Source organism: Rosa rugosa, chromosome 5 (assembly GCF_958449725.1).
Source record: "Rosa rugosa chromosome 5, drRosRugo1.1, whole genome shotgun sequence".
Lineage (NCBI taxonomy): Eukaryota > Viridiplantae > Streptophyta > Magnoliopsida > Rosales > Rosaceae > Rosa > Rosa rugosa.
Genome location: NC_084824.1, coordinates 1,747,451 through 1,759,908, shown reverse-complemented (window position 1 = coordinate 1,759,908; position 12,458 = coordinate 1,747,451). Strand labels below are relative to the sequence as shown.

Genomic DNA, 12,458 nt, shown 5'->3' with positions numbered 1-12,458 from the left:
TGGAGGCTCTTACCAACTCAACCACCTGGGGGGGGTCATGGCATGGTCCACTCTGACCCTAATAAGGTTCCACCATTGCAAGCGGATGGCATCATATGCAAGGTTCTAAAAAACGCTAGGCGCTAGTCGGGCGGTGACCCGGGGACTAGGCAGTTTTTATTATTTATTATTTTTTAATTATTTTATGGCATAAAATTAATAAATAATGAATTATTAATCACATAATAGCATGCATGACTTATCCTAAATCTTATCAGATTAATTGATAATGCATAACTTATTCTGAACCTTATCAGATTCATTATCAATTATAGTTTCCAATCACTACACGTCTACTCAAAGAAAAAAGAACTAAAAAAAAAAAAAAAAAACGACAAACCGCTTAATAGTCATGTGGAGGAAGAGTCGTCTATCTTCTTTCTCAACTTTTCTCTCATCTTCTACATGACTGCTCCTCTCTCTCTCTCTCTCTCTCTCTTTTCTTTTCCTTTTCAAATTGAGAGAGATGGACTTATGATTTAATCAGAGTCAAGCTGTCAAGGAGAGCAAGGCTGGATCTGATTGAGCCATTGAGGAGATACAGATGACAAGTCAGTCGTTCGTCACGGCGTCACCGTCGATGAGAGCAAAGGTGTCCACGCCTCGACAGTCAAGGAGAGAGGCTGAGAGGGAGAGAGCCCGTGCGACCTTGTCGGAGGAGAGAGAGAGCCTGAGAGGAGAGACGGCGACTACAGTAGTCTTCCGATGCTTTTGAGTTTTGACGACGAAAAAAAAAAAAAAAAAAAGACAGAAAGCGCCTAGGCGCCGACCGCCAAGCCCCGCCTAGGCGGCCGACTTTATTCCCAGAGCCCAGCTCGCTCGACTAGGGGAGAATCGGAACGGGCTAGCTGCGCCTAGCGCCTAGGCGGTCGCCTAGACCGATTTTTAGAACCCTGATCATATGTAACAACGGAATATTAATTAAATTATAAACAAAAAAATAGTACAGAGATTTAAACCGCAAAGCAAAGCAGATACATATGAGATCGCAAAGTAAAGCAAAAAATGTATCTTGATTCCTAGCTAGCTGAACCAATACAAATTGATTTATTCTAGAGATTTGCTCACCTATGAGACGTTTTAAGAGACTGTGAAAGATAAATAAATCTAACGGCTGGAAATAAATACACAATTCTATATGTAAATATTCTGGTAGAGAATTTTTAATGCCGCAATAGGCTTTGATGGGCGACTTTGCCTTCTTGGCCTCCTTTGTGGTGTAAAATCTGATGAAGCCACGACCGTCGAACTGGTTGTAGAGAAGTGGGTGACTGTCATCTACTAGCTCTTTAATTGGGTACTTGGAATACTCCATTGTTAAACGTAAACATTCCCAACGAGTATCGAGTCTTGTCCCCGCAGTTCTTTGCTCGATGCTGGCAAGCTTTCACCCTGTCATTGCTCCATACCTATTACCAAATCAATTAGATTATTAATTGCTATTCAAATTATTTTAATCAAAACTTAAAAAAAATAGTTTATTAATGTATTAGCTAGTGACAAAACCTACGCACATGGTTAACTAACTTGGAAAAAAGAAAATTAAAAGTTTGATTAGTTTACAAAGCTAGATCGAGATAGCCAAATATATGTCATAGGGCTTTGTTGTTTTGCACTTTTGCAGAGAGCAGCCGATTCTTGGATCATTCCTTGTTCTCACTCACTATAGGGACAGCAAATTATTTGTTTTTCTCTGCTTCCAGTTCAGAAGGACTCTCAGGTCGCATGCACATGCATAACTATAGTTTGGAAATTAATGGAATTAGTAAATTAGTACCTCAAGTCCATCAGCAACCAAGAAGAGGAACTGAGAAGGTGCAGACTCGACACTAATCCAATCGCCATCCTTAGTCTGAACCTCGAGGCCACCGACATCATGCTGAACAACAATGCTGGTGAAGTTCTTGTCTGTGTGGCTCGGAAACCTTATGACAGTGTCGCTCTCTTCTGGTGTCCTATACTTGAGAAAACGAAGAAGATGACTGTTTGAACTCGCCAACGATTCATATTGCATGCTCTTGAGGAATCCCGAAGCTTTCGAATATCATCTTTCCCACAGTGTTTTCTAGGTCTCCAACCAACTTGGCAAACAGATCTGTGATTTCACTGCAAACAAATTAAGGGTGGGAGGCTTTGGTGGGGTGGTAAGGCTTTGGTCTCATATATAAGAGGTCAGGAGTTCGAGCCCCATCAAGAGTGGGAATGGGGTGGGGTTTTTTTTGAAAAAAAAAAAAAAATTAAGCAACACAGACGACCGATCATTAATTTGAACAGAGTAGAGTTATATATATATAAGTAATTAATGAGATCCGACCCTTAAGTAGCTAGGTGCCTAGGTACGTACCAGAAGTTGGTCTTTCCATTAGGCCACATGAGGTCCCTGAACTTCAGAGTTTCTTGTAGGGATGTAATGTTGTCAGTGACCACGCTTTCATAGAGCGGCATGAGCGGGTTTGGTCCGATCGATAGCCACGGTAAGGCTCCTCACTGGTGTTCTTGACTTTGTTTTCAAGGGGAACCTCGAACAAATCCCTGGATTGGCCAAAGATATTGTCCATGAGCTATGGGGAAACTTGTTGGTACAGTGCCACAAAGCAACCATATTCTTCGAGTGCACAGCGGACTTGTTTGCAGGTGGAAGCCCAGGAGCTTGAGCCAGGCTTCAAGAGGGAGAAATTGATGATGGGAAGCTCTTTGGGAAGTGTCATGGAACCCATTAAGAGCTAGCTACTAGGATCTTGTTACTTAAGTGCTATGTGCTAGAGAGACTGGAATGGAATGGTCGAATGGATTGGATATGCAAACTGTGTGTTGTGTTTCCTTTTTTATAGTGACTTTGGAATGGCAACACTTACCGTGTTACAGGAATAAGGAAACAAGAACAAGTACACAACAACCATGGAAGTAAGGATTAAAATGTCGAGTTTTACTTTTACATATCTATTAAAATTTTGAAAAATGAAATATCGAAAATATTTTAGAAAATATTTTTTTTTTTAAGGATTAAATTCAGTTTACCCCCCTGAACTTTGGGCCTAAAATCAGACTGGTCCTTAAACTTTTTTTTAATCAGATTGGTCCCTGTACTCTCAAACGACATCACCCGAGTCCAAATTTTGAATTTGCTTCCAAATGTGACGTCACTATAGCCGTTGGAGCCGACAAGGGGGCCCACAGTTCAGGGGGGTAAACCCATAAGGAGGGCAGAATGGACATTTTCAATTTAATATAATTTCTTTTTTTTCTTTCTCAAAATTCTCTCTCTCTCTCTCTCTCTCTCCCTCTCCCTCTCCCTCTCCCCAACCACACTAGAAAACCCGTTATGGGATTGTTACTTGATCGGAAACGGAAACGGAAACAAGAGCCATGACTACGCAGTAGCCACAAAACCACTACTAGAATTTTGGCCTTAGACATCACGACAATTACATCGGTGAGGAATTCACGCGATGTAAAAAAATATCATTAACATCGATTCCTCAAATACCGATTTCTATGCATATTACTGACATCGATTTTTACTATTGACCGATGTCTATATTTTCATTCTAAAATTTTCAAAAACGCGGAAAGACTAAGTTAAAAACTTTGGTACACGCGGGGAACAAAATTTTCCCACTTTACTTCACTCACTCTCTCGCCCTTCGCCGAAGCCCTATCCCTCTCCTCCCACTTTCCTTTCTGTTCAGCACCCAACCTCCTCTCCTCCTCCATCTCCGAACCGAACCGGCCTCTTCTTCCTTCTCCGCCTCCGACCAGAACCCGACCCTTCTCCGGCTCTTCCCCCAAACCCTATCGCTCTCTCTCCCCCGTCCTAATCGAACGAAAACCTCAAAGCCCCAGAAAACGAATTCCCAGAGATCACTTTGTGGCTCATCTCCGAGGTGCAACCTGGCGTTGACTCATCAGAGGAAGGCGAAGAATATGGTGGCCACGGTGAGCCCACCCCGGTGGTCGGAGATCGGTGATGGAGGAGAGAGTCCTCTAGATCCACTTTCTGTCTCCTCCCTCTCTCTTTCATATGTGCTTTTCTCTCTTCCTAGGTTTATAAAGGGGGCCATTCGGCACCAAATTCTTATTCATTCTCTGAATCGCTTCTTCTTCTTGGCGACGGAATATTCTAAAGTAGGCCCAGCCACACAGTCCAGCCGACGCGGGTAGCCCGGGCCCAATGAAAGAGGTGGCGGTGGGGAATTACCTAGCGTTCATCGCCGCTTCGGACGCGTTGCTGGTGATTCGAGACGAAGTGTCCTCCACTGACAAGCATCTTGAATCTCTGGTAATGATTCTCACTATCTTTCTTGTTTGTTTAGGTTTTTTGATTGGATTTTTGAGTTTTGTGATGGATTTTGGTGTGGATTTGGGTTTTGTAGATATGGGAGATCCCAAAGTTGATGAGTGGATGCACTGAGTTTGTTGAATCGGCGGAAGAGATTTTAAGAGGAAGATGAACCAGACGTTGCTAGCGAATCACAGTACATTGCTCGACTTACTTGAAATTCCGCAGCTTATGGATACGTATGTGCTTCAAATGAAATTTACGAATTTTGTTTCACTACTCTAGATAGTAGAAATCCTTGCTAGGCATTATCAATTTGCATGATTTGGATTTACTTTGCTCAACTGAAAAGTTGTTGATGCATTCATAATCTTAGTGAACTTGGATAGAGTTCCTGTTATGGCTTAGAATCTCCTTTGCTCATTCTAGTGAGTTGGTTTTTGGTTTCCCTGACTTCAAAATTCATAATCACTAGTGGTGAATTGTTTAGAGCCGAACCGAAGGGTTTCGATTGTGATAGGAGTGTGGTTATTAAGTTCAAATGTTGTATTTTTTTAACGGCAACTGATTAATGTATAGGACCAGCCTCATTCATTCCCCTGTTTATGCAGATGTGTGAGGAATGGAAATTATGATGAAGCTCTTGACTTAGAGACGTTTGTTTGCAAGCTTTCAACCATGCACCCCAAGTGAGTCTTGCCACGCCCTTATTCTTCTATCATCAACTTATAGTAATTTGAACTGTCAACTTTGTGAAAGGCCATGAATTGAGCTTTCTTTGTTCTTTTGGCCTTTTTGTTTTTCCCCTTTATTCTATAAGGTTGCCCGTTATACAAGCTCTGGCTGCAGAAGTCAGGCAGACCACCCAATCTCTTCTTTCTCTACTTCTTCAGAAACTTCGCTCAAACATTCAGGTATTGTGTAATTATAATGCACAACCAGCTATGTAATGTGGTTTGTCTATTACATGGATTGTAGAATTTACTATAACATTCACTGTCGAACATTTTGGATCAATCCATGGTGAGTTTCTTTTGTTATATTTTTGCATTTGGGAATGTAAAGCAATTAAAGGAAATACATACTAGGATATAGTTGGTTTTTTAATGGTCCATGATTTGCAAAAATATCGTCACTCAGTCAACTTCTTCCTTAAATTACATATTGTATATTGAACCAAAGCCTGCAATTGCATGATTAACTTATGTTTATGCTGCAAAAGATATCCCAATTTTTTTATTTTCCTTATTTTTTTCATCCAGGAATATAATTTTCTTGAAATTAGATAATGCTACTCTTGCTTGCATCATTCAAAATTAAGAGGAATACTAGAAGCTCTGCTAATTTATTCTAACCTTTTTACTTTTTTTGTTGTCGACAGTATTGTGCTATGGGGCTTGGTTGGGTTGGGCTAGATTTCCAGGGACTGCTACCATCACTTTTTGAAGAGTAAAGATCTTCAACCCCTTTTTCTTGATGACTATTTATCTTAAATGAGTAACATACATATTCTGAATATTGAACTTGGTTGCTTTTCAGGGCAGTTCTCAACTTGTTCGCAAAAAATATGAGTACAGCAGTTGAAAATTTTCAGGTGAATGGTGATGAATTTGAATTGCATTAGTCTGCGAGTTTCAGTTTGCATCAACCAACATGTTGCCTTTATAACTTTTTCGAGTTTTTGGTAATGAGTTTTGACTTGACGTTTTGCTTTATTCTAGTTGGTCTTGGATTCACATCGTTGGGTCCCACTACCAGCAGTTGGTTTTCCAGCAAATAGTGTTAATGATGAAAGTCTGGATGATGTAACTCCGCCATCTTATCTTATGGAACATCCACCTCTTGCTGTTTTTGTTAATGGTAAAAAGTAACTTAATTATACTATTTTGTTTTTATGGTCTCTAGCATCGATTTCTCAGAGGGCACGCTGGAGTTTAGCATATGATGGGATAATTGTTGGTTGTTGTTTATGATAATTTGATTAATAGGGGAAGATTTGAAAGTGCAGCTTCTATATGTGAAATTTTGGTCAAGTTTCCTTAAGGAAAGTGCTTGTGATACTATAGATATTTGTTTCTAACCCATGCTCTAGATTTGGTTCCTTTTTTCTTTCTGGTTCTTAAATAGAGGTATGATTCATTGGATTGGAGAAGCTACAAGAGCTTAACTTGTCTTCCAACCTGTTGGAGTCAGTGTCTGACACCATTGGACTGCTGCAAAATAAGGTTGTAGGTGTCTTTGGCAACAAGCTTGCTGCTCTTCTTGACTCTTATTTGGCAACAAGATCCTCTAGTTTTGTCTTCATATGGTTTATTTAGGAGACTTCAATCTTGTTCTTTTCTTTTGCTATTGTATATGGAGAAGTTTAGGCCATATGTCCCCTTCTCCCTACTCTTTGTACTGTTTTTTATCAATAATATTAATGAGAATTTTCTTTTGCTTACCACTGGTATTCTCATTGTGATACTTATCTAGTGAAGAAACTGATTTAGTAATCACTTCTAAACTATAAATTGAAGCAAAAAGAATGAAGACACAACAATTTGAAATAACAAACTGATGTTATAAATGACTCAGGACATCTGTTCTATCTATAGAACATATGTCTAATACTGACATATAAATTAGTTTCTTATGTAAAACGATGTCTTAGTAGGAAACAAAATCAGTTTTTTATAAATCAAACGATGTCTAGAGTCATTTTATACATCGGGAGCTTATAAGAAACTGATGTCTAGAGTCATTTTTAACATCGGCTAAAAACCGATGTCTGGGATTTCCGATCTTTAACATCACCCACTAAGACATCGGTACTTTTTTTTTTTAACATCGGTTTCTGGCCGATGTTAAAGGCAAAATTCTAGTAGTGAACCCAAAACTCCAATTCTCCAAATTCAACCAAAACTTGAATTCAGCTATACCCAACAATAAGAATCACGATCTCATGTTCATATATATAGTCGGAAATAGACCAACAAATATCAACATACAATCTTGAACAGTGAAACCCGAAATGAACAGTAACCTCAAAATCCCAATTCTCAAAACATGAACTTGAAGTGAAATCCGGAGTAATAGACTGGTAGAGGTCGATAATTAAAAAAAAAAAATCATCCAATCCCTTTCCTTCTTCTTCTTCTGCTTCAGTCAATTCCCTTTCCTTCTTCTTCTTCTTCTTCTTCTTCCGAACCCATCAACACCCAAACTCAAACCCAATTGCTATCAAATTCAAATCCAAAACCCAATTGCTATCAAATTCAAAACCAAAAACCAAACTCAAATCCAGTTGCATGCTATCAAATTCAAATCCACTGTCTTCATTCTCACCTTTGATGGCCATGAGCAGAGAGGGAGAGGATGGAAGAGAGAGAGAGAGGGAGCCGAAGAAGAAGAAGCGGGCCCTGGTGGCCAAGGTCTCCGACGCTGTGACCCGGCTCAGGAAGTTGGTGATGATGTCCAACGCGGGTCAGATAGGTGAGAGCTCCGGTGCAGACGGTGTCCTACAGGTCGGCGGTGAGACACGTGGATCGGATCAGGAGTTGGAGGTTCTCTTGGAGGATTTAGGATCGGATCGGAGACTTTGCAGCCTCCACCATGAGGACTGCGCAGTGGAGAGAGAGAGAGAGAGAGGATTGTGCAGTGGAGAGAGAGAAAGGGGAGAGAAAGAGAGAGAGGACTGTGCAGTGGAGAGAGAGAAATGGAGAGGGAGAGAAAGAGAGAGAGAGAGAATATAGAGAAAAAATAAAAATTATATTAAATAGGAAATGTCCATTCTTCCCTCCTTCAGGGTTTAAAAATATGAAGTGTGGGCCCCCTTGTCGGCTCCAACTCAGCAGCTGAAGTCATTTTTGGACCCGGATTCAAAATTTGGACTCAAGTGATGTCGTTTGAGAGTACAGGGACCAGTCTGATTAAAAAAAAAAGTTTAAGGACCAATCTGATTTTAGGCCCAAAGTTCAGGGGGGTAAACTGAACTTTTTCCTTTTTTTAAATAGTCAATTTATTGGATTTACTGTCATTTACATATAAATAGTAATGAACTGGTCTACAAAAGTACAATAATTATACCAAAAGATCTGACCCATATAGTACGAACTGTAGTGATAAACATGATAATCATAGATCTCTTTGGAGTTGTTGACTTTTTCTCCTATAAGGGGATGATAAGGATGAATCCAACTACATAACTGGTCATGTATTTCTCTACATTGATTATATCCATAAGAGTCATACTCAAATTGATTGTTGCCTTTATCAGATTTTACGCTATGTGCCTAAACTTAAGGCAACTAAAGCAACATCAGATAGAGTGCTTTGATCATTAGTTGCATCTCTAGAAATCCTCCCATAAACAATCTTCTCTTGAGCACTATGACCAACTGTTCTAGCTTCATGGTCTTCATATTGGGTGGCATGATCCATATAATTGAGAAAGATGAAGTGAATGAGTTAATTTTTGAAACATGGCTCTGTCAAGTTTGTTTTTTCTTTTGCTCTAAATTGCTCCATCATGATTTCTCCTCACTTGGGTTCCCCTCAAGAGGAGTACTCCTCCACTTGGATTCCTCTCGAGGGGATTACTCTTCACCTAAATTTTCCTTGATGAGATTTCTCCTCACCCACATTCATCTTGAGGGGATTACTCCTCACCCATATTCGCCTTGAGGTGATTTCTCTCACACAGATTCGCCTTATTCCATGACCGAACAAGCTTATTCCCTCCATGTACCCATTCTCATCTTCAAGACTATTTATTGATAGATCCTATCGACTTTACTATAAAACTGAAAATTTTGTTTAATCCTCTCATTGTTGACAAACTGCTGCGGCTTTTGAGGTAATAGCTTGAGAACAACCTTCACCATTTTCCTCAATCAATTGCCTGCTTTATTGTTGATTCCTGGACTCCGAAGCCTTCAATGCTTAACAAGAATTCTTAGTGCAACTAGAGGATGTGAGTTCCACACTTCCACATACTTGAATTGTCTTTTGTCTTGGCTTTGTTTTCAACTTCTCTTATGAAATGCTTCGATTCTTTTAATTGTCTTGTTGCGCGCTTTCTTTTGGTAAATTCAACATTCGATCCACTGCTTCCTTCCAGGGTTGATTATTTTTTTCTTGTATACATGAGCATGCGATAAAAGGATGGATTATGATTACTTGTGCAGCCACATGTTTTTATTATTTTTTATTTTTTAAATTTGGCTGCAGGCTTCTAATCTTCATGCATTTTTTTTTAATGTGCAGGCTATTTTCAGGCGTCAAAGGTGAAACAAGTAGACGCCATTACTGCCTAGTACTCAAGGCATATGTATTCAATATTTGCACCTTCGACTTATCGAAGTCATTATTGTTATGGATCATGTGATCGACTAGTTTGCTTTGATAAAACTGTGTTTCCATATACTGTATCAATATTGTACGTATATCCAATGCCTAGAACCTCATTTGCAAGTTGTGTTGATCATTTGTATACGACAGACGGTACATCTCACATTTGAAGACAAGCGAATAACACAGATGAATTAAGTGTTTGGGTTCTTCCATTTTCCAGACTTCGTGGGAACTCAATCCAAGCAATTAGGCTATGTGCGTTTGTCGATGACGAAGAGAAGATTGCAAACGTCCTAAGTGCTTGGGTTCCAACATCTCATAGACTTGGTGAGAACTCGTTTCAAGCAATTAGGCTTTGCGGTTTCGTTAACTATGAAATTAGGAAGAAAGAGGACGTCCTAAGTACTTGATTCCTCCATCTCTTGGACATGGAGAGTCCTCTTCAAGTATTTAGGCTTTGTGTATTTGTCGACTACGAAAGGAATAATGTGAACGTCCTAAATGCTTGGATTTCTCCATCTCTTGGACATGGAGAGAGTCCACTTCAGACAGTTAGACTTTGCGTATTGGTCAACTATGAAAGGATGATTGAGGAAAATTTGACCACACCTCATTCCATTGTCATCTTATGTACGTGATATATCAAGTGCCATACCACGTTATTAGTACTGTGTAAAAAAAGCAAATGAAAATACATTTTTGTGTAGCGTTTTAATGTGAATATGCGAGACCAAAAAAGAAAAGTGGATATTCAAAAGATATATTTTGTAGGACAATCAAATATCAATGACAACAACTTTCTAAAAGAATATTCACAAACAAGGTCATAGAAGAATATGATTTGTATACAGCTTAACAAAATACACATATAACAATACCATGATTAGGATTTATGACTTTCTATTTTCATATTTCTGAAGAAAATTTTTATTGGATGACAGAAAAGATTGACACAGTATTTAATTTTGCGTTTAATGCTAGCTGAACCGTTAAGGTTATTTTTCTATAGAAGAAAAGAGTCATTTAAGAACATGACATATAGTTATATAGAGAATGGCATATTACCACAAAAGGAATCAAATTTCCAATTAAGATAATAGCATTAAAATATGCATACCCCTTTGAAATAGAAGTATACTTATATTTCAATACTAAATATGCTATCCGAGTATGTGTTGTTTTTGCAAGCTTAGCAATGCTAGCCATTTTTTAGTCAAATTTTAGCCAAAATAGCTAAAAAGTCATTTTAGCTAGCCACTTTAGAAATACGTTTGTATCAATGCTCTCTATTTTAGCTAATTTTGAATTTATATTACTTTTTAAATGAAGATTAAATAGTTTAAATGTATTTATAATTTATATAAAATAACTCAAAATGAATGTTTTAAATTATAGAGAGTTTCATCTCGCTCTCTATAGTTAGGAGCGAGATAGTTAAAAGTTATAATGGAGAGCTACTTAGAGCATCTCCAACAGACTAGTTAAATTCAATTTTTAGCGATATATAACTATTTTTAAAGCAAAAATCAACTCCAACAGACTAGCTATACCCAAATTAAATTTAGCTTTAGCTAAAATGGCTAGCTATATTTAGCTAGAGAATCTTGCATAGCTAAAGAAAAAGTTATATTTCTCTCTCCGCTTTTGTCCACATGTCAATTTACGATTCGATAAAATTTAGTATATTATTTACAAATAGCTACTACTGCTGGAGCAACATTGTTAAATCAATAGCTATATTTCACATCTTTAGCTAAATTTAACTAAAAAGTAATTCCTACTGTTGGAGATGCTCTTAGGAGTCTAGTGCAGCTGCTAAAATAGATAAAAAGCTAAACATGCTCTCTAAAATAGCTAAGGAGCTAAAATAGAGTATGCTAAAGATGCTCTTAGTGCTCAACTGGTTCAATATGACAGATGAGAGAATTGAATGAATTGCTCACCATCTTTGATTAGGTTGTGAAACACGCGGCGAAATTTTATGGGGTGGTGGTATCCCACCTAACCAAAGATGGTGAGCAAATTTGTATCCAACTATCCAATTGTAAATGGAGCCAAAACTAGTGGAAAATTAGGTTGCAGTCTCAATGTGAGATTATTAAATTCCATGGGAATACATTTCTGAACATAATGGCTGACATGTAAGCACTAGCTCAGAGACATGAAAGATGACTCATCCCTCCATCTAATCCCGTTAAATTTCCCTACAAACCTTGGGATTTAGGGTTATATGCATCTCATGCAGATTCTTAATCAACAAAGGGGAGCACTTCAAATATTCTCTCTATTCAATCTCTTCATGTTCTTTCAGATTTCCCATTTCTAGTTTGCTGAAATTGTTCCTCGTTTCAACGCTTCATTTGATGGATTTTGAAAATATAGACAAAGTGTTTGATCGAAAGTCTAAAGGAAACTTATGCATGTAGTGGTGAGTTAAACAAAGCAAAAACACAATATCACTTGTCGGCCCTCACCTTTTTAACCAAACCCTAACTTCAAATATGATTAAATACATGGATAAGACCGATGACAATTAACGATAATAAGAAGTAGAGAACGTATAAAAACCACTCTTCCAACTAACAACCATTAATAATAACAATAATAAAAAACTAACACCCATTAATAATAACTGAATATGAAAATATTATAAATCTCCAAGTATTGTCGATTGTAAACACGAAACTAACCCATTTCATGTTAGACTCTTAATTAACTTGGGCGTCATAGTACTTCTTACAAATCTCTTATTTTGTTATCAACAACATATCCGTACTTTTCTAAGAGGGTGCGGTTATTGTCATCC

General features: G+C 38.2%; 2 long non-coding RNA genes and 1 pseudogene across 2 annotated transcripts; 2 read left to right on the top strand and 1 right to left on the bottom strand.

Annotated features, from left to right (window-relative positions):
• Positions 1–883: 883 nt before the first annotated feature.
• LOC133709098 (deoxypodophyllotoxin synthase-like) lies at positions 884–2,818 on the bottom strand (annotated as a pseudogene).
• Positions 2,819–4,436: 1,618 nt separating this feature from the next.
• On the top strand, positions 4,437–5,199 carry LOC133709542 (uncharacterized). Its single transcript, XR_009846317.1, has 3 exons — positions 4,437–4,557; positions 4,930–5,007; positions 5,139–5,199. It is a non-coding gene; the product is annotated as an uncharacterized LOC133709542 (long non-coding RNA).
• A 525-nt stretch (positions 5,200–5,724) lies between these two features.
• Positions 5,725–6,178, top strand: LOC133708846 (uncharacterized). Its single transcript, XR_009846106.1, has 3 exons — positions 5,725–5,767; positions 5,858–5,912; positions 6,040–6,178. It is a non-coding gene; the product is annotated as an uncharacterized LOC133708846 (long non-coding RNA).
• Positions 6,179–12,458: the final 6,280 nt, after the last annotated feature.